We start from the raw sequence: 27,952 nt of genomic DNA, 5'->3' as shown, positions 1-27,952 counted from the left end.
AACTCACTTTAAGAGCTGAGTGTCCGGCTTACGAGAGAGCACTGGTAATGTGATGAGTGGCTCAGATAATAAAACGGAGCCTGGACTATAACGATGCACAACTATGTTAGGTTAGGATATGTTGATGCCCTTGTCTCCCAGTGTGTGGTCCGGTACGGTGGGGCTACCATTCCTAGGCCTTTTGTGTTCATGTGTTGGGTTGTCATCATGAATATTGTTCTTTTTTTTTTTTTTTTAAGATTTTATATATTTATTCATGTGAGACACAGAGAGAGGCAGAGACACAGGTGGAGGGAGAAGCAGGCTCCCTGCAGGGAGCCCGATGTGGAACTCAATCCTAGGACCCCAGGACCATGACCCTAGCTGAAGGCAGATGCTCAACCACTGAGCCACCCAGGTGTCCCCTCCCCCCACTTTTTGGATACATTTTGTACCCTTTCTGGCTTCACTGCTTTATCTTTATGCTTTTTTCACTCTTTTAATGCCTATTTTCTATGCTTCAGCTATTCAGTCTCACTGTATTAAAACCGTTTTCATCCTTTAAGGCTTTGCCTTAGTATTATGTGGATAATATATAGAAGTCCTGCTTCCTTAAGCCTTTACTACCTATTGATTCTCCCTGTAGTTACTTGTCTTCGTTGCTTTCCTGGAATAGAAGCTTCTGGAAGGTGTGAATCATGTCCTGTACATATGTGTGTTGTCAAAACTAGCCTTTCAGGGAATGACAGGTGACTGCATCCCAGTGATGATATATATGGGGAAGAAGGTCTGGGCAGATCCTGGAGTGAAAGAATATCCAGAACAATTGAGCTGCTGGTTTCAGGGAAGTCTGTGATGACGGCCAGGCACGTGTCCCTGTAGGGCCCATGGGTCATAGTATCAGGAAGGTCTTACCACGGGATACAGATAGATGTTGATCAGTAAGTGGGAAGTGTTGGGATATTCAGAGATCTAGTTTGAGAGTCTGGGTTTGATACCTGAATTCTGAATCTTAAGTTCTGAAGGATCTCAGAATAGGATGACATGGGAACGAGGACCAAGAAAAATGGGTGTATATGCCAGGCATGAAGTTGGTGGAAATAAGTGTTAATGGAGTTGAGGCAGAGGTAAGTTTGGCAGTTAGGTACAAGTTGGAGGCTCGGGCAACAAAGAACAAAGAGCAAAGTTCTTGGAATTAGGACGTGAGGTTGAAACAGGACCCGTAGTCAGATTAAATTGATTTGAGCTATTTACTAGGCTGTTTACTGAATATCCTTCCTTGTATTTCTCTTCCTTAGAGCACAATCATTCCTAGTTCAAGTTAAATGGCCTGGCTCTTTATAAAGGGGTAGCAATGTCTCTCTGCCCATAAAAAGTGCTGACTATATATTTGCCAAGTGAATTCCGTTTTGATGTTCTCACAGTCCCTTCATGAGGAAAATACTGAACAACTTGAATTAAGTAAAGAAATAATTATCTTACTACTGGAAGTTACTCCCCTCTTAAGAATAATGACTAATTGGAAATTGATGAAGGTTATCCTTTGATTTGTGGCCATCAAATGCTAACCTAGAGAAAAAGGTGGTTCCACTTCCAAATGTATTTTATTTAGTATCTTTTCATAGCTTTCATTGCTGGAAGTTTAAAAGGACAATCACAGTGTCAATAATTATCTTTAAAAAAACCAAAAAAACATATAAAGTACTTAGCAAAAAGGCCTGTGCCAAGTAGACCAAAGATACAGTGTATATTCATGAATTAATGAAGAAGCACATGGGAAATGAGCCTGGAAAGATACTCAAGATACTGCATTTCGAAAGGCCTCTCATACTAGACTGAGAAGATTGGCCCCCTCCTCTCTTGTAATATGACTGTAGACAGTTAGTTGTACCTTTATGTTTTCAAATTTTGATTGTAATAGCAGTAAAAGCTATAGTGCTTTGATATCTTTGTACTTGGTTCTTAGGTGATCATAGACCAGGAACTAGTGTCAGGTTTGAATCAAGATTATTATAAAGGCAGCCTTAGGGAGATTTGTTAAAAAATGTATTAAGAAAATGTGTTACGAGATGTATGAAAAAATTACGTTTAGACTTGAAAATCCAGACTTTGGTGATTGTATAGTATATTTTAATTTACCAAGAAAAAGTGTTATTTCTATAAGTAGAGCCTGTTGTAATATCTGCTTTCTTTTTCTCCCCTTTAAAATTTAGTATTGAATTAAATTTATTTATGTATTTATATCCTTATTTATTTCATCTATTTCTTTATGCTTTTTTAAAAATTTATTTTTTAATTTTTTTAAAGAACCATACTCAACATCTTCTACCCACTTTTAGGTCTGTCTGTTTTTTGTTTTGTTTTTCCTTAAAATCCTTCACTTACTATCTTTGGAATAATTTCCAATCCCTGAGTCTCTTAAGAATACGATTTGGGCCTTGGCTCCTGCCTCTGATGGTCCTGTCTTCCTGTGTTGCTTGTAGTTCTTTGTCGCTCCCTGCTCCCTGCTTTCGTCAGGAATGTCCTGCCTCTTTTTTTGCCTGCTCAGCTCCCACACATTCCTTAGAACTCACTTCCCGTGTCCTTTGCAAAGCCTTGCTGACCGACAGCCTGCTCAGGCATCTTTCTTGCCAGCTCTTGTAGCTGTTCCCTGGGCTGGTGTCTGTCAGGATACTTGCTTCCTTATGCCGAAAAGTCTGTATCTTTCTGTCTCCCCCTTTGCCCCCCCCCCCCCCCCCCCAGGAATGACTTGAGGGATCCAGATTGCCTTTCTATATTCCCTGCAGTTGTAGTAGACACATCGGTTGTGCTCAAAAACTGACCCTCCTGAATGAGCTGGAGTGGATAAGAGAGGAGGGAAGTCTAGGAAAGCCCATAGTTTTGGCAGGGGGTCTGCTAGATGATAGTGCCATTTATCTATCCAGTGCTAGCACCTGTTTCTCCCTACCCCTCTCAGCCCCACTTTTGAGTAGTTGTGGCTTTTTATTGAAAAAAGATGAAGAGATGAGAGACTTAACTCTTCTTGAAGATTCTTGGGATGTTTTATTTATGCCGTAGTACTCGCTGCCTCACTGAGGGCAGGGGTATATATAGGTAGCTCTCACTAAGCTGAAGAGGTATAGTCTTCCTTTTTTTACTGGTATATTTTCTAATTCTTTTTTTTTTTTTATATTTTCTAATTCTTTTGCAATTTTGACTTTGTAGTCTTTAATGAGCAGTAGCAGTACGACTGTGAGAATTAGGGAGAACAAACTTTGTCCCGGTACAGTTTAAGAAGTTCTCTCGTGTATTATACAAAATGTGTTTGCAGCTGGCCTTTCCATGTCACTTTAGTGTTGAGATAATCATAGAGGCCCTCCCATGCAGAGTACCTACAAATCAAATGGCTATTAAGTGGTATGAGTTTCTACTTGTTGGCCAGGGAAAGTGAGAGTTGAAGTACTCTGAGATACGAGGGAATACAAGTTTTGCTTTAGTTATTGATGAAGTTGTCGTAGTGCTTGATGCCGATGAAGAACAAAAAAGAAATCTCAACCAGCTTCAGCTTAAAATTCTGAGTCCTGTTGTTTAAGCAGAGTACAGAGTAACTTGTTCAGTTCTTATTGACTCTATGTTCATCCAAACTGAGTGTGGTGGGAGGAGGAGGCCTCCTAAGTTGAGTTATGGCTGTTTGTGGGATACACAAGTAACCCCCTCTAGGGCATTGGTTATATGGAGCTTGAGCCCAGCAGTGAAATCTGGCCTGTGATAGAGCTCTGGCGTCATCAGTGTAGAGGGGACAGTGTGTTATGTGTGGTAGCGGGTGAATCTGTTGAGAGAAAGTGTGTTAGGGGTCCTGGTCTCCTTGCTTTCTTAAAGTGTATCAGTACCCAGCCAGTACTGGGAGAAACTAAAAGTTAACTCATGTGCTGCTGTCTGACTTTAGCTCTAAGTATACTATGTAAGACATTTTCTTGTAAAAACCCAAATAATGCCATTTGCATCCTTAATAAAACTGTACTTTTAAAGCCTCTTACTCTGCTTTCTAAGATTTTATCATTCTTTAGCTAGAAAATGGATTTTCACAGATTCAGAAGGTTTCCGAAAATAAAACTTAGATAGGTATCATCAATTATATGTAACTGTTTTAGTTGTTTGTAAGTCTCTAATCCCTATTAACTCGATTTTCAGTTTTTTTTTTGTTATTTATATTTAAAGTCTGTCATGTAAATCCCAGATAGCTTCTGATGAACAAACAACATTATGTTTGTTATTTCTAACTGCTAATTTAAAATAACAATCTTTATTCTTTGGATAGTAGCTCCATAAAATCATAGTTTCGCATAGTAAGTATGCCAGGGAAAGTACATTTGTTTGTAGTATCTGTTTGTATATGTTAAAAGACACAAACACGAACACACAGAGTTTGGCATGATTTCGTGGTCTGTGCAAAGGAGCAAGAGAAGGATTGCAGGATGGTGCAGGTCAGGATTGAAATAACTTGGCAGAGTTTGGTGAGAAAGTTTGCTTAGCAGCTGCCTTGGTTAACTTTGTATATAATCCATTCAAAGACTAGTTCAGTTCTGTGATGTCAAGAGTAATAATAGCAGCAAGTGAATTTAGTTTCTTAGAAGGCAAATTTTAAAGTATAAAATATAACCATAATTTACGTTACACTAAGTGCATTGAGAAGTATTTTTATTAAAAGGACAGTTTTGTGTACCCTATGAATAAATGGCTTTTACATACTTGCTTTTTTCTCCTCCTTTCTTAATTTTCTCTTAATTTGATTTGCATTAGAAATCTACACATTAAAAAAGAGATTAAGAAAATTCAGAGATACGATTGTTATTCCACCACCACCTTCTTCTTCTTCTTCTTCTTCTTCTTCTTCTTCTTCTTCTTCTTCTCCTTCTCCTTCTCCTTCTCCTTCTCCTTCTCCTTCTCCTTCTCCTTCTCCTTCTCCTTCTCCTTCTCCTTCTCCTTCTCCTTCTCCTTCTCCTTCTCCTTCTCCTTCTCCTTCTCCTTCTCCTTCTCCTTCTCCTTCTCCTTCTCCTTCTCCTTCTCCTTCTCCTTCTCCTTCTCCTTCTTCTTCTTCTTCTTCTTCTTCTTCTTCTTCTTCCTTTTTTTGGGTGAGAGGATGTGTGGGCAAGAGGAGGGAAAAGGCATGAGTTTTTCCAGAAGTAAAGTAACACACTAACTTTGTTTTATTAAATATTGACTATGTTCCACTAACCTAATGATCATTAGACAGACTCTGTTGTTAGGTCTAACTCAGATCTCAAAAACATTGTGAGGATCTGGGTGAGGGTTGAGTGAAAACATTCACCGGACAGGACATCAGGGGACCTGCTTTGGAGTCTTTATTTTACTACTTAGTTCTGGATGTCAGTTTACTAGTTTAGTTTTTAGGAACATCAAAAGAAATACTTGATAAGAAATCATTTAAAAAATATTTTATGGTCACTGTAAACTGTAGTATATAAAGAAAAGAAGATTTTGGAAATCAGGAATAAGTGCATAGAACAGTGTTTAGCAGAGTAGGCATGTGGAAAAAAAGGATAAATAGCAACTAATAGGGATCCCTGGGTGGCGCAGCGGTTTGGCGCCTGCCTTTGGCCCAGGGCGCGATCCTGGAGACCCGGGATCGAATCCCACGTCGGGCTCCCGGTGCATGGAGCCTGCTTCTCCCTCTGCCTGTGTCTCTGCCTCTCTCTCTCTGTGACTATCATAAATAAATAAAAATTAAAAAAAAATAGCAACTAATACGTTTTTAAAAATAATAAAATGTAAAATCATATGTTAATTTAGAAAAAACTATTAAAATTTATCTTTATTTAAATGAGAAGTGTTTTTCATTTTTTTGTGATGAATTTTTAGTTAGCGAGTACTTGTTACGGACTAAAGTCTGTTAAAACGAATGACCTTACAGTAAATAATTCATGCAAATGAAAGCATTTCTAGCTACTAGCCTGTATTCCGTAGGGCCTTATCAGCTTTGTTATGATAGAATTCACTACTATGAATTATTTAGTTATAAGGCATTCAGTAGGATGTTTTTTATAATCAGGTTGGGGAGATGGTCCAACCTATTTATCTTAAGCTCTTTATGTATGTTAGTCTTTTGCCATGGACGGTATGGTTCGGTTGCCATGATTTTTCTAGTGTGACAGCTGAACGGTTGGCTTAGTAATCGTGTGCTTTTCCAGGCTTTAGTTGTTGCTATGTGAGTAACTGAATGACACGGCAGAAATATAGGGGAAAATTTATTGTATTCGTAACAGCACCCTAATGCCTACAGTTAAACTAAACAAATAGAAAGTCTATGAAAAGCTATTTTGGCAAAGTTCTTTGAAATGGTTGACTAGGGATCACTTGTCTTTTACATTTTCTTAGGGGAATTCTTCTGTAAAGATCAATGGGAAAAATAATACTATTTTGCATTCGTATACCACTTAACATTTTTGAGAAGCATTAATATTTTATTCTTTCAACTATCTGTTTACCACAGAAAGCGCCCTGTATTTGTTATTCTAAGACAAGGATTTGAGACTTTGCTTTATCATCACATGCTATGTGCTTATTATTAACCTCCTTTAGAGGGAAGTAAACTGAGATGTAGGGAGGATAACTATTTTAATTATTCAGAAGTAGATGCTCATGTAAATTTGAATTAATTCGATACTGATTGTTAGACTTGTATTTTTGATGACTTATTTTCTAAATTTGATTATTCAACAGGTACTTACAAGACCTTAATATGTACTGGAGGTTAAAGAAAAAATGAGGAAGAAATAGATTCTCTCCTTAAGTAGTAGTAGTTGCTAGTGTAGTTAATGATTAGGACCTCAGTTGCACATCACTGATTCACTAGAATACATAAAAACAAGTACTTCAGAACGTATTTTACAAAAAGTCACTGATTATTCTATATTTTTTAAAGATTTAAAAAAATTATTGATTTATTTGCTAGAGCGAAAGAGTGGGCGCGAGGGAGAACACAAGAGGGAGTGGAAGGTGGGGAGAGGGGCAAAGGCAGAGGGAGAAGCAGACTCCCTGCTGAGCAGGGAGCCCGGGGTGGGGCTCCATCCCAGGACCCGGGATCGTGACCTGAGCCGAAGGCAGACGCTCAACTCACTGAGCCACCCAGGCAAAAGGGCCACTGATGATGAAGCAGGGTTGCCCAAGTATACTAGCTGGGGAGGGTGCTATCAGTATGATAGCCTTTGTGAGAGGGCCCGGGGTGTGAAATAGCCTAGAATTTGGAGGAAACATAAGTGGTTATTAAGGCCAGACTACAGCATTTTAAAGAAGGAAAGCACTGGCAAACAAGAAGCAAGGCTAAGAAAAGTGTGTTTCATTCATTAAAGGGTGTTAAGCAGGAGTATGCCATAATTCGATTTTCATTTTAGGTACATAATTATGGTGAGCGTAGAGAGTAGGAATTACACTGCCAACATTAGGCAGAACAGTTAATGAGTTATAATAGTGGCAGGAATCATGAGGGTCTGGGAAGAGCAGAGAGATGTTTGCGAGGTAGAATTTATAGAGGACATCCGTGGAGGTGGGAAGTGAGAGGGTCTGCTATGACCTAGGAAATCTATGGGACGACTGGGTGGCAATGCCATTCACTAAGAAAGGGAATACTGTGTAGAATGGGCTGGAGGCCTTCAAGATTTTGGCAATCAGGCAGGAAGATCCAGTAGAGTTGGAAATGAGATTCTGGAGCTACTGGTTCATAAATCATCAGTGTGTAGGAGGCAGGTTATGTGCCAGCTGAAAATGCATGATTATTGATTTAAATGATCATGGGACTAATCATTAAAGAAACCCGAGCGGGATTCCTGGGTGGCGCAGCGGTTTGGTGCCTGCCTTTGGCCCAGGGCGCGATCCTGGAGACCCGGGATCGAATCCCACATCGGGCTCCTGGTGCGTGGAGCCTGCTTCTCCCTCTGCCTGTGTCTCTGCCTCTCTCTCTTTCTCTCTGTGTGACTATCATAAATAAATAAAAATTAAAAAAAAAAAAAAAAAGGAAACCCGAGCAAGAGAATCAGCAAAATTGCTTATTGATCATAGAGCAAAAGATGTATTTTGTATAGAAATGAAAAAAAGCAGATAAAAGAATATCCTATCATGCCCCTTATAGTGGGGATTCACTTTGATATCTTGATTTATTTCAAGCAGATACTAGATTAAATAGTAGCTAATGCATACACATCTCAACTGTAGTTGACAAAAGTCACTGGAACTAGTATCTTCATCCGAGAAATTGGAAACGATCAAAGTATTCTCTGTAAACATTTAGGAGGCAGCAACACAAAATGCAAGAAGTAACGGAACAGTTGCTTCAGAGGTCTGCAAAGAACAAAACAAAGGGTTGTGGCCAAGAAGTTGTATACACAGCCAAATTATGGTTCATGTGTGATGATGGATATTTTTAGATTTTCAAGAGTTAGAGAAAATGTATTGCATGTGTGCTCTTTAAAAAATGTTTTTAAATGAGAAAAAGTCAAATGAGAAAAGTCAAAATTAGGGAAAAGGACATCTTTGTCCAAAAGCACTGGGAATAAGCATTGAAACAAATTAAATGTAGAAGCAAGACTAAACAGTTGTTATACAAGATTGGAAATAGTAGTGCAGAGTGCCAGAAATACCTTAGAAAGATAGGCTGTGGTTATGAGATTTATAATCTGAGAACTCGGGGATAGAGAATGAGGGGCAAGTGTCATGGCATGATCAATCCTTGGCTAACCTACATCGGATTGTGTATTATAAGATGAATTTTCACTTTTCCTTTGATAATCAGCCAAAAAATAGTTAAGAATCATAAAACAATTCTGGGAAGTCACCATTAGTAGAATTTAAAATAGGAGAGGGTATATATTTGTTTTCTAAATAGCGAGACAAGATTAAAGATTATGGCGAGAGATGAAAAAGAAACAAGATTTTAAAAGACAAGTGTCAATAAAACAATTTTCATATAGTGTATTAAATTTCTCTTTTAAGAGACTGACTTGGGGTTCTGTGGGGCTCAGTTGGTTAAGTGGTTGTCTGGCTTTGGGCTCAGGTCAGATCTCAGGGTCCTGGGATCAAGCCCTGCATCACATCTGGCTCCCTGCTGGGGTTATTGGGGAGTCTGTTTCTCCCTCTCCCTCTGCCCCTCCCCCTACTTGTGCTCTTTCTCTTGCTCATTCTCTCTCAAATAAGTAAAATCTTACCAAAAAAAGTAGAGACCGACTCAGACAAAAAAAAAAAAAAAAAAAAAAAAAAAAATTCCTTAACAATGTGCTGTTTTTAAAAGGTATACTTAGCACAAATAAACCTAGAAAGGTTAAAAATAAAAAAAAGGTGGGTGGGTCAGGATTTTTGGGAAAACACCACAGAAAAGACAGAAGAGTATCAGTATGATTTCCAAAGTAGTATTTAGTGAAGAAAGTCACAAAAAAAGATGAACAGTTTTTCAAATTGAAGATGTAATGACTTAATAGACCAGTAGCTATGGAAGAATTAAAAGTTCTATGAGTTGCCTTCAGAGCAGGCTTCTAGGTCTGGCTTTTAAAATTTTACTTTTTTAAATTAAATGAATGGAAATCTTCCTGTTCAGGCCCTTGTATTAGTATATTCTTAATTTCAAAAATTGGACTGAAGGAGAATGTTTAGATCAACTATTGACCAACTCAACAGATTACTAGAGTTGTCCTAGATATTAATAGAAGTTCTGTGGAAGAGTGTTGTGGCTAGACAGATTAGGAAAAATCTGCACAAGGTACTGTTTTGGAGATTCATAGTGCACTGTAGCATATTAGGATCCTTGAGAAGTTGAGCACAGTAGTTTTACAGGTTCCTTTTTTTTTTTTTTTTCTTAGAATATCAATGAACAATTTGTGGGGTTATGGTGTTTGGAAAAGACTTAAAATATTGCTGTACAAATGTGTAATAAAATTAAGACTAATGGAACCGTTAAAAGAATCATTAATCATGACCAAGGAATCTGAGTATTAGAGATGGTTTAACAGAGAAGGTCTAGTTGTATGATTCATTATCTCATTTGGTTCAGTAAGAAAACTTGTATGATCTTAGTAGAGCAGAAAATCATTGGTATCAGTTGATACATAATTCCTTCCCCCTTTTTTATATAAAAAAAGCCTTTTAGAAAATTGGGAATGTCGTTTGGTATAGAATATAGTCAGTGTCACAATTTATTTGCAATTCCATAGAGCTCAATCCTTATTCCTTCGTATCCACTATATTTTAAGTTCATGAGGGTAGGAAATAAGTTGATTTTTATGTATTTTTTTGGCACCCATTTTGATATAGAATCTTGCATTTTAAGCATTCTGTAGCTGTTTGTTGAATGAAAATATTTGGAAGTATATCCCTATGTAACTTTTAGAGTGAAATGGATTTAAAAAACAATATTTTTCTTCATGTAAAGTATTCTTAGTATAAGCCATATACTTTCTAAAGCATCAAACATGGTTTTTCATAACTGAAATAGATACTCTTCAGGATGGGCCTAGTGCTTGCTTTATTTATCCAGCAAGTTTTGAATTCTTAAGATGGTTTTAAATTTGGTCTAACAGATAAGTGGTTAGTTAAGTGACAGGAAATTTATAAATATTCTTGAACAGTAAAGAGGTATTATAAATCCTCTAAAAAGGATTATTCTCTTTTTTATGGCTGAATGATATTCTACTATATATCCTATAATTGTTATACATGTAACAATTATACAAATTACAAATATATACAAATTATATATATAAATTCCAGTGCTGCTGTGAATGCGGGGGTACAGGGTTTTTATTTCCTTTGGATATATTCCCAGAAGTGCAATTGCTGGAGAAAATGGTAGGTCCATTTTTATTTTTTTGAGGATCTTCCATCCTCTGTTTTAATTTTTGAGGACTTTCCATAGTGGCTGAACCAACTTACGACCCGGCCCACAGTACACAAGGGTTCCCGCTAGTGAAATGCATCAGAAGAAGACAAATACTGTATAATCTCACTTATATGTGCAATCTAAAAACAAAAGCAAAAAAAAAAAAAATGACTGATACATGGAAAAAGAGCCCAGACTTGTGGTGGCCAGAGGCAGAGAGAGGGTGAGGGGAGGGAGAATTGGAGGAAGTGGTCAGAAGTGACCACCTTCCAGCTATAAGAGAAATATTCGGGATGTAACGTACAACAAGCCTGTGCTTAGCACAATAGAGGAAAGTTACCTAAAGAGTAATCCTAAGAGTTCTCATCACCAGGAGGATTTTTTTCCTTTTTCTTCTGTTTTTGCTTTTTATTGGTCTCTGTGAGATCACGGATGCTTGGTGCACCTGTCGTGGTCTTCGTTTCACAATACGTGTGTATCCATTGTGCTGTACGCCGTAAACTTATACAATGATGTGTGTCAGTGATTGCTCAGTAAAACTGGAGAAAAGCCCAAGGGTTATCCTGGCCAGAAGTCTTCTCCTTGGTAAAGGCGTAAGGAGGACCCTCGTAATGGCAGAACTGTTTGTTCTTGTCTGAAAAGCAAGGGATTTGGGACCCGAGGCTGGTTCAGAATTCTCCAGGATGTGGTTGCCTTTTTAAGCACAGTTTTCCTATGGTCTTCCGACTGCCCTACAGCCCATGAAATGTGGCTTTGCAAAGCTTGAGAAGATGTCATTCGTATGCAGATTCCTGCAATCTTTCAATTTCTAGGAAGAAGCTGCAGTTACACAGGGCTTGGCACGTGTGTAAACACACAGCATAGCCGAGATGTAACACTGATTTACAGGAGATAGGAAATCGGAATTCTAGTATTTTCTTCTTATGTAATCTTGGATAAGCCATATAGTTTCCTTTTAGGGTTTTCTCATCTGTGATCCAGAAATTCTTTCCCATTCACTCCACTGTGAAGTTTTGAGAAGATACCCATGGAAACTTTTTTAAATGTACAAAACTATAAGTGTGTAAGAGGTCAAGAAAGCACATTGGGACTCCTTTTGCTGGGAAGAGTACATGGAAACATAGAATTTGGAAACTAAAAATCATGGCAATAGGGAGGCATGAAGTTTTTTTTCCTTTTTTTTTTCTTTTTGGTTTTCAGTTACAAATTAAAAATGCAGTTTTAACTAATGTTTGAAAGCCTTTGCATTATAGGGTGGCTCAGTTGCATAAATGTCCCATTCTTGGTCTGGGCTCAGGTCATGATTTCAGGGCTCTGAGGTCAAGCCCAGGGGCAGGCCGTGTCTGCTGGAGATTGTCTCTCCCTGTCCCTCTGTCCTTCCCACTCTCACTCCACCCCCCTGGGGCATGCAGGCGTGCTTTCTTTCAATAAATAAAATATTTAGAAGCCTTTGCATTACAGAGAGAAAATTAGTGTACAGTGCAACTATGTAATAATTCAGAATTAGTATGTTGCTAACATTTTTACTTATTGTGAAGTGTAATTTATTCAGGGTGTGCACTGAAACCTGCTGTTTTCACTGTATAGCTAGATGAAAATAGGATAAAAGAGGTTTGAATGAGTTTTCTTTTTGGTAACAGTTTGCTTGAGGGATGGGCAAGCTTTTCCTCACTTGACATATGGCATAGGAAGGGCACTGCGAAGGCAAATGGATTTCCTAAGCTTGCATTTGCTGGGTGATGATAGAGTCAGGGCTAGAATTCATAATTTTTGTTGTTACGTAACATATTTTCCCCTTTTGGGTACAGCATTTCTTGTTGATAACTACGACTTTATAGTTATTTTTGGTAATTATCATAAGCTTTTAGAAAGAGTGTCAAATGATACGTGGCTTTTGCTTATTGAATTGAAACATCACAATGAGAACCCACAGGAGATATTTTCAAGAGGACATATAATACTCGTTTTCAGAAAACAAATTCTCAAGCTTATTAAATATTTTATATTCATATAGTCATTTACTAAAAGTGTAAGTAATGGGCTTATAGCTCACCTTTTTCAGTGTTGATTTATAATAGGAAAAACTATAAAATACTTCATGTAATGATGCTTTAAACATACATTTATAAAATGACTTTTAATATGAGAGAAGTATCTGTGTGGGAAAAGGTTAAATAAAAGGGAATAAGTTATGAAACTGAGTATATCACCTATTTTATATATAGTTTTGCATTAACTTTAAGCACATGATAATCCCCAGGCTACTTTGATGAGATAAATAATTATAAGTTGAAATCTTAGAGCATTGTATCATCTTTAAATAGTTCAGAACACAACAAACCCGGAAGCATTAACTTAATTGTTTTTGTGAGGTCAGCTATGTACTTGCTGTGTCACTCAAAGCAAATCAAACCTTTTTCCTTCTTGGCATTTTATTTTTTAAATTAATTGATCATTGATTGTTATCCAATAGTGCTGTCTTCCATGAAGATTTTTTTTTTTTTTTAAAGATTTTATTTATTTATTCATGATAGACACAGAGAGAGAGAGGCAGAGACACAGGCAGAGAGAGAAGCAGGCTCCATGCACCGGGAGCCTGACGTGGGATGCGATCCCGGGTCTCCAGGATCGCACCCTGGGTCAAAGGCAGGCGCTAAACCGCTGCGCCACCCAGGGATCCCTTCCATGAAGATTTTAATTAAGGGATCTCTTAGGAATTAATCGTGCATTGCTAGGAGGCTCTGTTCTGGGGTAGTAATTTATAATTGCTGCCCGCTTGAATAAAGAACTTCTGAATTTGTACAACATGACTTATTTTTGTTTATTTCAGAAGAAATTGGGATTGAATGGATTTTTGAGACTGGAAGGGATTTTGGAGATCATATAATCCAGTACCTTCATTTGATATTTGAGGTAACTAAGGCTCTGAGGGATGGTCTGATGTCACAAAGAAAGTTCTTGGTAAAAGTTGGTTAAGAGTTGTATCCTCTGTGTCATATTCCGGTGTTTTTTCCCCCTTGTAGTATTTGTGTTTGTGGGATTCTCCTCAGTAACATTGATAAGATTACCAAAGAAGTAAACAACAACAACAACAAAAATAAAGTTCTAAACGAGTAGGGTTGTATGATTCTTAGGAGTTTATTCAGTGCCATAATGGAAGAAATGATTATTTAGAAAATCCTACCTAGATGGTGGACTAATCCACAAATTGAATTTAAACTATATTTTATTTTATTTTTTATTTTTAATATTTTAACAGCATAAAACAAATCAGCTTCTTAAAGATAAGATGTGAAAGGGTAAGTGCTTGAATTGAAGTAGAGACCTTGTTAAACTATGCCAGTTAATGAAATAGTTGCATTTCTTAGGACACCGAGTTTTATGCTTTAATGTAAAAAGAGATAAAATGTGCAATTTAAAAATATCTTCATGTGTTTGACATATTAAAAAAATATTTGAGAGCATGTGAGAGAGAGAAAGAGAGAGAGAGAGAGAGAGATTGGAGTAGGGGGAGGGGCAGAGAGGGAGGGAGAAGCAGATTCCCTGCTCAGCAGGGAGCCTGACATGGGGCTCTATCCAGGACTCTGGGATCATGACCTGAGCCACCTAGGCACCTCTGTGTGTTTGACATATTAAACAAAATATGGGTAGGTATTCTTTAGGTCTGTTTGATGGAAATAAAGAGTAAAATAATCAAAAGATAGGCAACAGAGAGAAGTCAGTAGAGGGTATCAGAGTAATCAGCTCTTATATACTTAACCGTACACTTTTGCCTGCAAAACTGTAAATCCCAGAAGAACTAGATATGTACATAATCTGATGGGCAGCTTTCATTTAGGAAGGTGTTGTTGGACATACATTAATGGTTTCACCATTCTGGGTTTTTCTCTTTTAATTGTCAGTTAAATAATAAGTAGGTCAGTTTGACCTCTATTTCTAAGGGGACAAGGCTTTTTTTTTTTTTTTTTTTTTTTTTTTTTTTTTTTGGGGACAAGGCTTTTTAAAAAAATCTCTTAGTCTTTGAACTGGAAAGAAAGGAAATGGGTGTAAGTAAATGTGTGTGTGTGTGTGTGAGAGAGAGAGAGAGAGAGATTAATGTGTGCCTGCTTTCTTAACAGCCCAAGATTATAATTATGAATTAAGACTTGAGGCTGGTTTTCTGGTTGGTATTCTTGCTGCTGGACCCATTACTGTATGTATTACAAGTAATTAAGCCATCTGGAAAAGAACAATGCATGGATTTTAGGGTTAGTTTTTGGAAATAGTTCTTCTGTTTTCAGAATTTAGGAACTGTTAACTTTTAAACTCTTTGTTCTTTGCTAACCATCTACTTAGGGACTTTCACACACTCTAATGTTTCAGTAGGTACAATCCAACTGATGGTAGTTATTCATTATATCTTGTGAAGGCATATTGTGGGAAAAGCACTGTGCTAAATACAGTGGGAGATTCAGAGGAATCCAGTACAGCCTTTGTTATCAAGGACTTTATAATCTGGACTGATAGTATCATTAACAGTATAAGGATGGTCCTTAGAGGCTGAGAAGTACGCCCTAATATAGGACTGCTACTGGGACAACAAAAGAAGAGAAGTTCTCTGTTGATTTGGATGGACTCCATGAAGGTCCCGTGGGAGCATGGGGATTTGTGCTGGGCTTTGAGGGGAAGCCATTGCGGTAGATGAAATTCGGATTTCTAAAGCTCAAAAATGGGCCAGTTTGGCAAAAATAGTGGGACATGAGGCTCTGATTCATTTCCCTTATAGAAGCCAAAGTGGTATTTGTAAAATGAAAAACCAGCTCTATAACTCCCCATCTGAGAACCATTCTTGAGATTGCACCTAATAACCTGAAACTTGAGACTTTTCTTGATTTTTACTGGCTATAACTCTGGCAGATGCTTCTGAATACTTCTTAAGTCGGTTATGAATTCTTTAATGGCGAGGTCCAGTTGTAGTCCATCTTTTTATCATAAGTACCTGCCAGCTTTGAAGAAGGAAGTCAGTAGATTCCTGTTGAATAAATAGAGGTCTGCAATCCAGGCTAAGGGATTGGGACTTTATTCTAAAGCTAGTGGAGAACAATTAGAAATCTTTTTTTAAAAAATTTTTTAAAAATATTTTTATTTATTTATGATAGTCACACAGAGAGAGAGAGAGAGAGAGAGCGGCAGAGACACAGGCAGAGGGAGAAGCAGGCTCCATGCACCAGGAGCCCAAAGTGGGATTCGATCCCAGGTCTCCAGGATCGCGCCCTGGGCCAAAGGCAGGCGCCAAACTGCTGTGCCACCCAGGGATCCCCTAGAAATCTTTTTAAACAGAAGAATGACCTAGTAGAAGATTTGGTGAAAGGTATTCTAAGGTAATTACTTTAATTGCAGTGAATTGATTATTTTCCATGTTAGCCTTCTACTAAACATTATATTCTGAAGTACCTCTGACTTACAACAGATAAACATATATAGCTAATGATGTCCTAAACATGCGTAGTAGTCTGTTCATGAAACAAAATTCCAAATCCTTGGTGCTTTTTTCCTCTCTTAATTAGCATTAAGCATCAGTTTTTAACCATTGTTTTTTAAGTTCACTAAAACAAAGCAGGATTAGATAGGCCTTAGGTTTTTTCATTCATTCAGCAAATACTTGGGTGCCTACTGTGTGTCTAACATGTTCTAAACATTGGGGACAAAGTATGAACACGAGTAACATAGCAAATCACTTCAGAAGGCATTTTAAAGTCTAGAGTTAAAGTCTAAAATCTTATCAGCTGTTAATTTATTTTTCTCTCGTATTCTTTTTTCTTAAGAGGACATCACAGATAGATCTGAGAGTTTAGAGACTTTTCTTGGACTTATTTGGATATTGTGTGTATTGGTGGTACTTGTTCATTTAACAGTTTGATGCTTAATTAGCAATAGCTTTTTTTAAATGAGATATGTACATGCCAGACTAGTTTTTAAGAAAAGTATTGATGTTGCTTACTATTCATTGATTATTCACAATGCAATAGCTACTCTAGTAGTATCCAAGGCTTTGATGCTCTTCATTGGACAGTTTTCACAAATGGTAGCTACGTTATAAGTAAGTGTGCATAATATTTTACTTACTTAGGCATCAGAATTCTTTATAATTAGTTTATGACCTTATAACTAGGTGGTGTTTTTGAATGAGTGGATAAAAAACGCTGTGCAATTCTGAACTGATTTCATCAACTGATAGGTGTTGCCTGATTTCCTGTGAACCTATTTGACTGACAGACCAATTTTACATGGTTATTGTTGGAAAATTCAGAATCTATTTGCCATTTTCTTTCATTTTTTAAAAGATTTTATTTATTTGAGAGAGTGCAAGAGAGAGTGAGCACGGGGAGGGGAGAGGGAGGAGCAGACTCTCCACTGAGCAGGGAGCCCAACACTGGACCCCAGAACTCTGGGACCATGACCTGAGCCTGAGGCACATGCTTAACCGACTGAGCCACCCAGGTGCCCTGTATTTCCCATTTTAAATATTTAAACTGCTTGTATATTTGAGCTGTTTGATTATTTTTCAAGATCATTCAAAACTGTAGAAGATTTGTGACTATGTTGGACTTAAAGATCCTTAGATTTGGTCTGTGTTTAGTTTTACCAACTTTAAAGCATGAATACACACACCGCAACGGTGATGGCAGCAATGAAACCGAGATTATCCTTATCTTCATGAATGCAATGACAAAACATCCTAATCCAAAACAGAATATTGCTGGCGGTTCTGGGAGAGTCTGGGGACAAGATGCTTTTGAAAGGTACTAAGAACATTTGTATTAAAAATAAAATCTTCAGTCTTCTGTTTCCAAAATACGGACAAGCATGCTAATAGAGACACATTACTATAGATTTCCACCTTCTGTCTCCGAGATGTTTCTTTTACTTAGCAGTTACCATCCATGTTTTATAGTTTTTTTCCTCAAAAGATTTTTTGCTTAGTGAATCTGCGTTTGAACTTGTTATGATTGGGAATTGGGTCCATCAGTTGAGATAAGCCAGGTTTTCAGGCAGATACTTTGTTTTAATGAAGATCAACGATTGCCTCCTTTTGTGTGTGAACCAGATTTGTGAAACCACTTTAGACATACATTTTTTACTTTATACCTCCCTGGGAGGAGGGAATGAATCTCTCCCAGTTCACCATGTGCCTCAGCAAAGCTTTCTTGATAGATCTATTAAAGTCTTATTCAAGTCTTGTTCTGACTTGAACTAAGAGTGTCATTTCTTGAATTATAGTGGTCTAATATGAAACATAAGAAATTTAAGAAATACCAAGTTTTGACATATTGAAAGTTAACAGCCACCTCTGACCACTATGAAATGTAACCTTTCTGTATATAATGAGCACTAGGCAGAGAGAGGAAATACCTCCTATCTGGAGACAGTGCTGCCTGGATCCTTCCCAGCTCTGGTTCTTCCCCTTCCCATATCCCCTTCCTAAATGAGCTCCTACTTAGCCATAAGACCCTCTGCTCACTTCTTCAGCCGGAAGAGTTCCTTTACACCCCCACCCCCACCCCAAACTCTGTTAGATGCTCCCTTATCACCTTGCATTTTTCACCTGTCAAACTTCTCACACTCCCCATCAAAGCCTGTCTTTCTAACTAGACTGCAGGGTCCTCGGGGGCAGAGTTCCCATCAGTTTTGTGCAGGTTTTATGCCGAGTGCCTAGTGTAGTCCCTGGCCTATAATAGGCCCTTAAATAAAGTGGTAAGGATGTAAACATAAAAATACTCAAATGGATTAGGTTAAAGGTTTTTAATTAGATCTGTGTCATTGGCCATGTCCGCGTCAGTGAAATTGAGTGAGAACACAAATTGAGTCAGCCTGAGACTGTAGAAGAAAATGGTGGTGCGGTATGTGAATTGCCAAAAATGGAAAAAGACCTGTGGCATTAGGAGATTTGATCTATAATTATACTGACTTGCTTCCCATTGTGCATTTTGACCTAAAAATAAATTTACTAGGGCCTTCCTCCAAAATCAGCTGTGATCGTGTTATTTTTTTATCTATCCTAATTTTATGGCTATCTGTGCATTAAATGTGTTAAGGTGACAGCTAAATTGCCTTCCCAACAACTAATTCTGGGTTTTTAGCATGTGTGCGGTTGGTTTTGCCTTACTGATCAGGTTCTCCTCAAAACGTTTAGCATTGTGACTGATTTTTACCTTTCCTTTCTTGGAGAACATTGATCTCCCCACTCCCCAGGATATGATGGATTTGGAAGCTGTTTTTGTTGTTGTTGACTGCTTTTTATAGTGACCTTTTGCTGTCTCCTGAGCAGTGGGCATAAGTGGGCACAGATATAACAGGAGCATACTCAAGGAGATTTTTTGCTTTGTTTTTATATATGCCTTTTCTTTTTCTTAACTGTGCCCGAACTGACTTAAACATTAAAGACTATTATTCTTAACTTTTTCTCAACTAATGAGAGTGTTGTACTGAGTACACAATGTACTTGTGAGCAACACACACTGAAGTTGAGGTTAATTTATGGGTGTATTTCTTCTTGTATTCTTAAAAGTTGAGACCCACGTATTCATGCTAACCAAAGTGTCATCCAGGAAAACAGCCTTTCAGAAAGCTGAAAATTGTTGAATTTGATAAGAAAACAGGTACCTTCCTCGTATAGTCTGAACTGCAGTTGTTTTCTGCACATTGTATGATGGGTGTAAGTCTTAACTACAAATTGGTGAGGAAATAACAATGGATGAAAGGGGCCAGAGGGAGGAGAAAGGTAGTATTGTTATTTGTTTCAACAGAGTTTGCATAAAAAAAATTATATGTAAATGTATAAAGCTGGGTTTTGTTGGACTTAACTCAGTTTGGTGATTGGCTACTTTGTCTTCCAGATAAGTTGTCGTTTGTTTCTGTTTTAGTTTCCTGAGGCTGTACCAGTGGGTGCATACTGAAATATGGAAAGTGAAAATGAAAATCTATAAATCATTTTCTTTGTTAAAGCATGTACACAGGATCTTGGCCCTAGAAGATGACCTTATTTCAAAGGAACTGTGCGATAATGCAGGAAAGAGATAATTTATGCTGCAATTTTTAACTACCTGGAAGATTTATGTTACCAGATCATCTTTCTAATTGTCATTTTATTTAAATTTATGATAAATATGTTTAGAACAGTAAAATGATTAGTGGAAATTATTTTTACTTGTGAAAGGATATAATTGAAATTATTTCCATAGCTATTGATGTATTATCTTTCTACTTAATTTTCGGTTCGGTAATGCATTCAGGTGATGGTCAGGCATATCAGTTGTGATGTTTGATGAAATAAAAAAATCAGGTCCATCAAAGTAAATATTCTGAATTATTGAACTTTCTCTTACTTTCACAGTTCCTTTTAAAGGTTTGAAATACCAGCATCCTGTGTGTAGAACAAGTTGTTACTGTGGTCATTGTTCAGTATTGTTATTTTCCGGCCATTGTGCAGGCTGGCAAGGAGTACAAAGATTCTAAAGTCAGTGACAAAGCAGGCAAGGATGTCTTGCCGTAACTCCGTAGGTCTGAAAGTGGACAGAGAGAGACTCAGAGATCAGAGCAAAACAATTTATTATAGCACAGGAAATAGCAGGAGCATCGGGATAACAAGCAGATTCTTTTACCCGCAAATCCCATGGAGGTTGTAAGATGGGCCTGGGTGGTTGCTGTGTTTTCACTGAGCTGGGTCAAAGCCTAGGAGTCCAGGGCTGAGGGCTCACCACCATTCGAAGCAAGTGGTAAGTAAGCAAGCGGGTCCCCTCATGGGGGCAGGCAGGGAGCACTGCATCCCCCTGCAGTCATGCTGTGGTTGCCTTGACCTACATGATTAGCTACAGAAATGGCCGAAGGACAGAGGATTGGTTGGTGTACTTGTGGTTTGGTGCACTTGGTCAGAAGGCTGTATGGGGGCTCTTGGGACCCATGATAGATAGCCTTTTCAAATAGTCCACCCTTTGGCTGTAAACATTGGCTGAAGTCAACTTTCACATGAGTATGCCACACCGTCAGCAGTTCAGATTAGAGATGCTGAGACCAAATCCATTCGGATGGTCTCATGCCACACTTGATGAGGATGATTGTCAGTCGGATGAAGCCAACCTGCAGTTTTCATCTCAGGTACCCCAGGATTCTGGGTTCAGCCAACTGAACAAAAACCCAGAGAGTACTGATTGGTCTTATTTCAGGTAATTTAACTTCCTTTCTTGTGAGATATGTGGATTGTTCCACCGTCTGGTGATACTAAGTCCTATATACTCTGCTCAGCCAGGGTGTAGTTTAAGGCTAGAGTGTTACCCGTATGGCTTGTGCAAGAGAGTTCAAACTGATGTACTGACCTTCTAGAGCTTGTATAGCCTCGTTGGCTAAAATTAAGGATAGGTTCCTGAGCATTTGCTCTGGGGCATGAGCTCTACTGCCAGGGAACAGTACTTGCACTGCTTTATGGGACCAGAAGTCTGTGTCACCTGAGCAGGATCACCTTATTGAGGCACATACTGTCTCCGGTACCAAATAGTCCAACTTAGTGCCAGGCCTCCTTTTTGGTAGCCAGAGGCCAGAGGATGAGTAATTTTTCCTTTACTGACTCAGGGTAGCCCACGTTGCTCCCAAGAATTTGCCTTGGAATTTGCAAGTCCCTGTGTGTCTTATCAGGATTAATGGAACCACCCCTGGGCTTTCATGTGAGTCAGTTTCTGTTCCAGCGCCGTTGCCACCTGCCCTTTATTTGAGCGTCTCAGTGCGATACCATTCATGTAGTGGAACCAAGTCTTTGCTGAAGGGAAAGGGCTTGCTCCATGTTGCACGGGTGGAAACAGCAAGAGAATTCTAGGACCCCTGAGGCTACTTATTAGTAAACCTGTCTTGGAACCTGCAGGTGAAGGTAAGCTGATACTGATCTTATGGTACCAAAGGGATTAGGAAAGAGGCCTTAGCAGAGAGAGAGAGGGAGAGAGGGAGAGGCATTAGCAGTGGCCAAGAAGGCATACCCAGGGTCGTCAGTTTGTGCAGTTGATTCAGTCACAGTCACAATATTTGGAATAGCCATATTTGGAATAGCCAGAGCAATGGGCAACAACTGGATTCAGTTGGTGACAATCCACCGTAGGCCTCCAGCTCCCACGAGTCTCTTTCACAAGGCCACACAAGGTGATTTTATTGCAATATCACATCTCTCAGTATTCTTGCTGCCCTTAGGTTTTTCATCAAAATTGTGATTTCTTTTTTCCTCCCTCTTTTTCTCTGTGTTGTTTTTGTTGTGTAACATGAGAGAGAACTGCCTAACTACGTGATGTGTTAATGCACTTGTCTTATTGTCACCTTTAGCAAGCAGATCTTCCACGTTGAGAAAAGACCCCTCGGATTAGTGAGCGCTTAGAGTACAACTGCAGTAGGGAGTGTACTTGCAGTAATGAGAGGAATGGCAGCAGCAGTGCCCAGCAAGGATCCAGATGGATCCAGATGTCCCCACCTGGATTGTTCCAGTAGCTTCTACTTTTATTTTTTATTATTTTTAAAAATATTTTGTTTATTTATTCATGAGACCCAGAGAGAGAGGGGCAGAGACACAGGCAGAGGGAGAAGTGGGCTCCCTGCAGGGAGCCCGATGTGGGACTTGATCCCAGGACCCTGGGATCACACCCTGGGCCGAAGGCAGACGCTCAACCACTGAGTCACCCAGGTGTCCCATAACTTCTATTTTTATTCTGTTTCCAACTTAAGCCAATTGAGTGTGTGGCTTCTGCCCTTCAAGAAAGCTGACAAGATAGCCCCTGGAACATCAGTATCCAGAAAAGCTTCTGTCTCCCACCCTGACTTCCTTCCCCTGCCGTCCTTCTTTGGGAATGGACAGATCTTGGCTCCATCTCTGGTCCCCCTTTTCTTTAAAGGCTGATAAATCAGGGTGCGAGGGTTCAGGGTTAGGTAGCATGTTCTAAGGTTGCCACTCAGCTCTGTTGTTCCTCCAGGACTAGGGGATTGATTTCTGTGGAGGAATCTGGATCTGTAGAGGCATTTTTGGTTTTAACCAGACTGTTTTGGTTTCAACCAGTCGGATGCTTTGGGGCTCCCATAGTTCAGTTTCTGAACCAAATTGTTTTGGTGCTGATTCCATCCATCTCTTTTTAGGGGACTCCTGTTTCAACAATTGTATCCACGTGGTCTTCTAGCAGGGCCCTGTGGAGGGCTTCCAAAAAATCATCATCTCGTATCTCAGCGTACTGCTTGCACCAAGATTTTTAGGAAAGAAACCAGACCTCAGAGACAATGCATGAAATAACAGGGTCCCAAAGGAAATGACTAAGTAAACAAGCAGGTTGGGTTTGCCACAGCTTCATAGGTGTGAAAGTAGACAATGAGACTTAGCTGTCAGAGCAAGACAGTTTTTAAAACTGTCACAAACAGCGCAAGCATCGGTATAGGTACTGCTTGCTCTCCTGCTCACACGTACCTTGGTGAGATGTGATGCACTTGGATGGATGGTGGCTGTGCTTGCAGGGAGTTGGGTTGCAGCTGGGAAATCCAGGACTGAGGGCTCAGCACCTTTTGTAGCAAGTAGCAACCAAACCTGTCAGGGTCACCTAGCAAATGAGCAGTTGTGCTGAAGTTACACTGTGGTTACCTTGATCACTAGATACAGAAAGGGCTCAAGGTCAGCGCACCATGTAGTTTGGTTTACTCAGTGAGACCATACAGGGACATGTGGGACCCGTGACAGATTGGCTCTCCCGACATTATTTTTTAGATAATATCTAAAATGTTACTGTATTTTTCAAATGATATACTTGTAATAGCATAGTAATATATTACATTTGAGTTCTGCTTTCAGAGTTAATAAAATGTATTCATAATTTATGTCACCGAGTCCTCTGTGTAGTAGGTCATGGAAGTGTCACCATCTCCATTTTGTAAAAAGAAGAAAACTGATGCTCAGTGGGGTTCAGTGACACATGGCAGGTTATATGTGTAAGCAGTGGAACCAGATCTTAGATTCATGACTGTTGACTCTCATGTTTTCTTTTCACTACCCTGAGCCAAGTTTACTTGAATGAGTAGAACAGAATCATTTGTAGATTATAAATAAGATTTGTATGCCAGTGATATTTCAGTAAAATTATTACTCTCGAGTCTTTTTTCAAAGTCCTAAAGTAACGATTTGCTTAAGGAAATACATCAGTGTTAAATTTTAGCTTAGTTTATATGTGGCTTATTACATATTTGAATTAAGGTTTTACTGGTTCTGATGTCACGTTGGAAAAGAATGAACAGTGGTATAGGCATTTAAAAGTTTAGTTATTTTTTGTTAATTATGATTAATTATCATAATTATTATCATATTAATATAATTAATTAATTATGTGATAATTAATTATCATATTAATTATCCCTGATCGTATGAACCCCAACGTCTTATAATTTGATTAGTTATATATAAATCACAGCTGAGAGAAAAAGTAGATACTGGCATCTCTCAAGTTGAAAGAACTAAGGATCATTCAAACTCTGAGTAGAAGGAACAGTTGTAGGATACCGCTGAGTAGACTATCATCATAGCAGTCAGGCTGATGTTAGGTCAGACTTTCCATTATTAATCCTTCTTTTGGTTTTTATAACTTTTGGTTGAAAATTCTTTCCAGGGAACAACTTGTATACAGATTTTGAGCCTGGGAGCAAAATATCTCATGACCCACTTACGGGCCTCTTTAAACATTCAGATTAATGTTAATGGCTTTTAAGATGAAGGCTAATTTTATGTTTCAAAATATTTCAAAATATTTATTCTTTTGGAATCAACAACTTAAAATTATTTTATTCGTTCCTTGTGAGGCTGCATTGTATTTTTAGAATTATACTCAAAATAGCTACAAAGCTCTGATGATAAGCTTTTAAAAATTATAAATGTAACAACTCAATTGAGCAGCGTTAATTGATTTTAAGAAGTCAGAATGAATAAAGAATTTGTATACTGTTTTCAAAGTCCAAATTTAACTCGGTTTTGAAAAAAAAGGAAGGATGTTATTTTGTGTTTACTTATTTGATTTGTATTGGCTCTGTAAACAAACGTTAATTCAAAAATACAATATTGTTTTAGGGTTTTCCAGAGAAACAGAACCAATAGGACACACACAAGATTGTAAGGAATTGGTTCATGTAATTATGAAGCCTGGAAAGTCTTGAAATCTGCCATTTGTAGGCTGGAGGCCCAGGAAGGCTGGTGGTGTCGTTCTGGTCAGAGTCCAAAGGCCCCAGCCTTTGACTCGGAGTCCAAAGAACTCATTTTGTATGTTCTAGTACAAGTGTGAGGATCTCAGAACCAGGAGTGCCAGTGGGAGATAACTTCTAGTGTAAGTCTGAAGGCTTGAGAACTAGTAGAGCCAGTGGTGTAAGCCCCATTCAAAGAGCAGGAGAAAACCTATGTTCAGCTCAACAGTCAGTCAGAGGGGGTGAATTCTAACTTGCTCAGCCTTTTTGTTATATTCAAGTTCCCAAAGGATTGGATAGACCGACCCACTTTGGGGAGGACCATCTACTTAACTTAAGTCTACCAATTCAAATGCTAATCTCATCCAGAAACACCCTCACAGACAGGGCTCAGAAATAATGCTAACCAATATCTGGGCACCTCATGACCCAATCAGCTTGACACATGAAATTAACCATTCCAAATACCATGAATAATTCTCTCCTCCACTCTTAGTCATTTTATTTCCAAAAGTGCTTGTATTATACTTGAAACAAATGAGACAGATGAAGATGTTCTGATGAAAATTTTCCTTGAGCATTGTTTTTTTCCCCTAAAAAATGTCTAAAAAATATCCAATATCTCTAATATGATCAGAATTGCCATCAGAATCCACTGTGAAAATTCATAATTCAGTTCATTTTAGGGTCATCATATGGAGACAATGCTGCCAGTTTGCAATCAGTTTGCAATCAGACTCTTAGAGACTCCTATAAATTTCAGCGTGCCTCCAACCTTCCTAAATCTATGCCCTGATATTTTTTCATGAAACAGGCAGACCAGCTCAAACTGCCAGGTGGAGTTTTTTGTTTTTGTTTTGTTTTATAGAGATATATATTTGTATTTTATTTAAACTCAGTTTGCCAACATCTAGTATAACAACACCCAGTGTCAAGTGGAGTTTTTATGCCATTAGTTTTCTTTAATGTTTTTTTAGGTGGGTTAAGATTTAACAAAATTAATACTTAATTTAACAAAGTTAATATGCTGTTTTATGAAATGCAGAAATTAAAATACAGTTTTTCTAAATGAAGAATCATAATAATTATAAATATAGAAATTTAGTATTTTTTTCCCTAGAAAATTTTGTTCTTTAATTCCACCATATATTAGGAGGTTGGCCCAAGAACAGAAGGATGATAATTTTTCTTTTATTTGCAACAAGTGGAACTTATTAGAGTATTGACTTTTCTAAGTCAGAAGGATTTTGCTATGTTTTCTATTAGATAAATAGTAAAGAGGTGTAGTCATAGATTTTATATAGTGTTTGGTGTGTTAGCTGTGATTTTCTTTGATGTGTCTCATGATATCACTTTTATATCTTTAAAGTGTTTTTAAAACGCTAACAGAGATCAACATTCAAGTTTGCAAGTCACTTTTATTTTAACTCAGTGGATTAGGAACCCTCAAACCAGGAACCTAATCCGTGAAGCAGTCCTTGGCTGTTAATTCTCCTTTGGGGGCGGTGGGTAGGGCCTGGCCCAAGCTAATAATATTTCTGGCAGTTGCTTTTATAAACATTGTTGTCCTAAACATTCTTTTGTATGTCTTTTGTGCACATGTGGGAGTTTCTTTCGGATATTACCCATGAGGGGAATTAGGGAGTCATGGAGCATTGCCTGCCACTTAACAGTATATGGGAGTTCCAGTTGCTCCTTAGCTTGGTTTTATTTTGCCAGAATTTAAAGTTTTTATTCTGATAATGGATATGAAATGGTATTCTATTGTTAATTTAGTTTGCATATCCTTGATTTGTACCGAGGTTGAATACTTTTTCAGATGCTCTTTTGAAAATTACCAGTCTGTGTCTTTTGCCAATCTTGAAAAAATTGGGTTACCTTTTGTTTACATACTGGTTGTGTACGTATTACGAGGATTTTTTTTTTCTGGTCCGTGACTTGTTTTTGCATTTTTTTCAGTTGTCTTTCTTGACGAATAGACTGGATTAGTCAGTGTCTAATGGTCTTATCTTTCTACTTTGATGCCATGAAGATACTTTTCTGTTTTCTTCAAAAAATTTTAAAGTTTTACTTTTCACATTTAGGTCTTTATTCCTCTGTGCATAGTGCAAGATGGTAATTCTTATGTGTATGTAGGCATGGAAGTGTATTATTTCTTATAAAAATAATTGATAACCAGTTGTCTCTGTGCCACTTAAGTAAGCCTGTTCTGTCAGGCACAAAGTTTTCATACATGAGCGGTTCTGTTTCTGGGATGTTTTTCTGTTCTTTTGGTCTTGTTTTTTCCTGCTTCACTTGTACTTTCAGTAAATTTTGATATCTGTTTGGGAAAAGCTCTTTAGCTTGGTGATGTTTTTAAAAAATTTCTCGGCTATTTTTGGTTTTTCTTTCATATTTCTTTTTTTTTTTTTTTAAGATTTTATTTATTCATGACAGAGAGAGAGAGAGAGAGAGGCAGAGACACAGGCAGAGGGAGAAGCAGGCTCCATGCAGGGAGCCTGACATGGGATTCGATCCCAGGTCTCCAGGATCACACCCCGGGCTTAAGGCGGCGCTAAACCGCTAGGCCACCAGGGCTGCCCTTCTTTCGTATTTCAAAGTTAGTTTTGTAGACATGCAAGCGCACACACTGCCTTTTAGGAAACTGTCCATTTCATCTAAGATTTTTAGATTTATTGACATAACATTATTATTTGTATTCTTTCTTCTCCCTACATTTCTTTTTCTACTGGATTTGTAGTTATGCCCTCTGAGATTCTTCTTATCTTTGCATTCTTTTTTCTTGGTCAGTCTTGCCATAAGTTTATCTGTCTTTTTAATGTTTTTTTTTTTTTTTTTTTTTTTAAGAACCAGCTTTTAGTTTTGTGGAGTTTTATGGTCTTTATTTTCTATTTATTT

The 27,952-nt window shown here is 38.1% G+C and overlaps 1 protein-coding gene across 14 annotated transcripts in view; it reads left to right on the top strand.

Annotated features, from left to right (window-relative positions):
- The window catches only part of NEK7 (NIMA related kinase 7), a 158,453-nt gene that overhangs the window by 11,882 nt on the left and 118,619 nt on the right, over positions 1-27,952 (top strand). Inside the window, exon 1 of one of the 14 annotated variants that reach the window (XM_038541966.1) lies at positions 13,735-13,753. The exons of 11 other annotated variants lie outside the window; for them this stretch is intronic. The gene's annotated coding sequence lies outside the window, so the exon portion shown is untranslated. Of the gene's footprint in view, positions 1-13,734; positions 13,754-20,458; positions 20,596-21,718; positions 21,738-27,952 lie in introns of those variants that run through there. 2 more of the 14 variants (XM_038541963.1, XM_038541969.1) reach the window with 2 other exon arrangements.

The sequence above is a fragment of the Canis lupus genome, chromosome 7 (genome assembly GCF_011100685.1).
Source record: "Canis lupus familiaris isolate Mischka breed German Shepherd chromosome 7, alternate assembly UU_Cfam_GSD_1.0, whole genome shotgun sequence".
In the NCBI taxonomy this organism is placed as follows: domain Eukaryota; kingdom Metazoa; phylum Chordata; class Mammalia; order Carnivora; family Canidae; genus Canis; species Canis lupus.
Note: the sequence above shows the minus strand (reverse complement) of the source record. Positions and strands in the feature narration are given on the sequence as shown.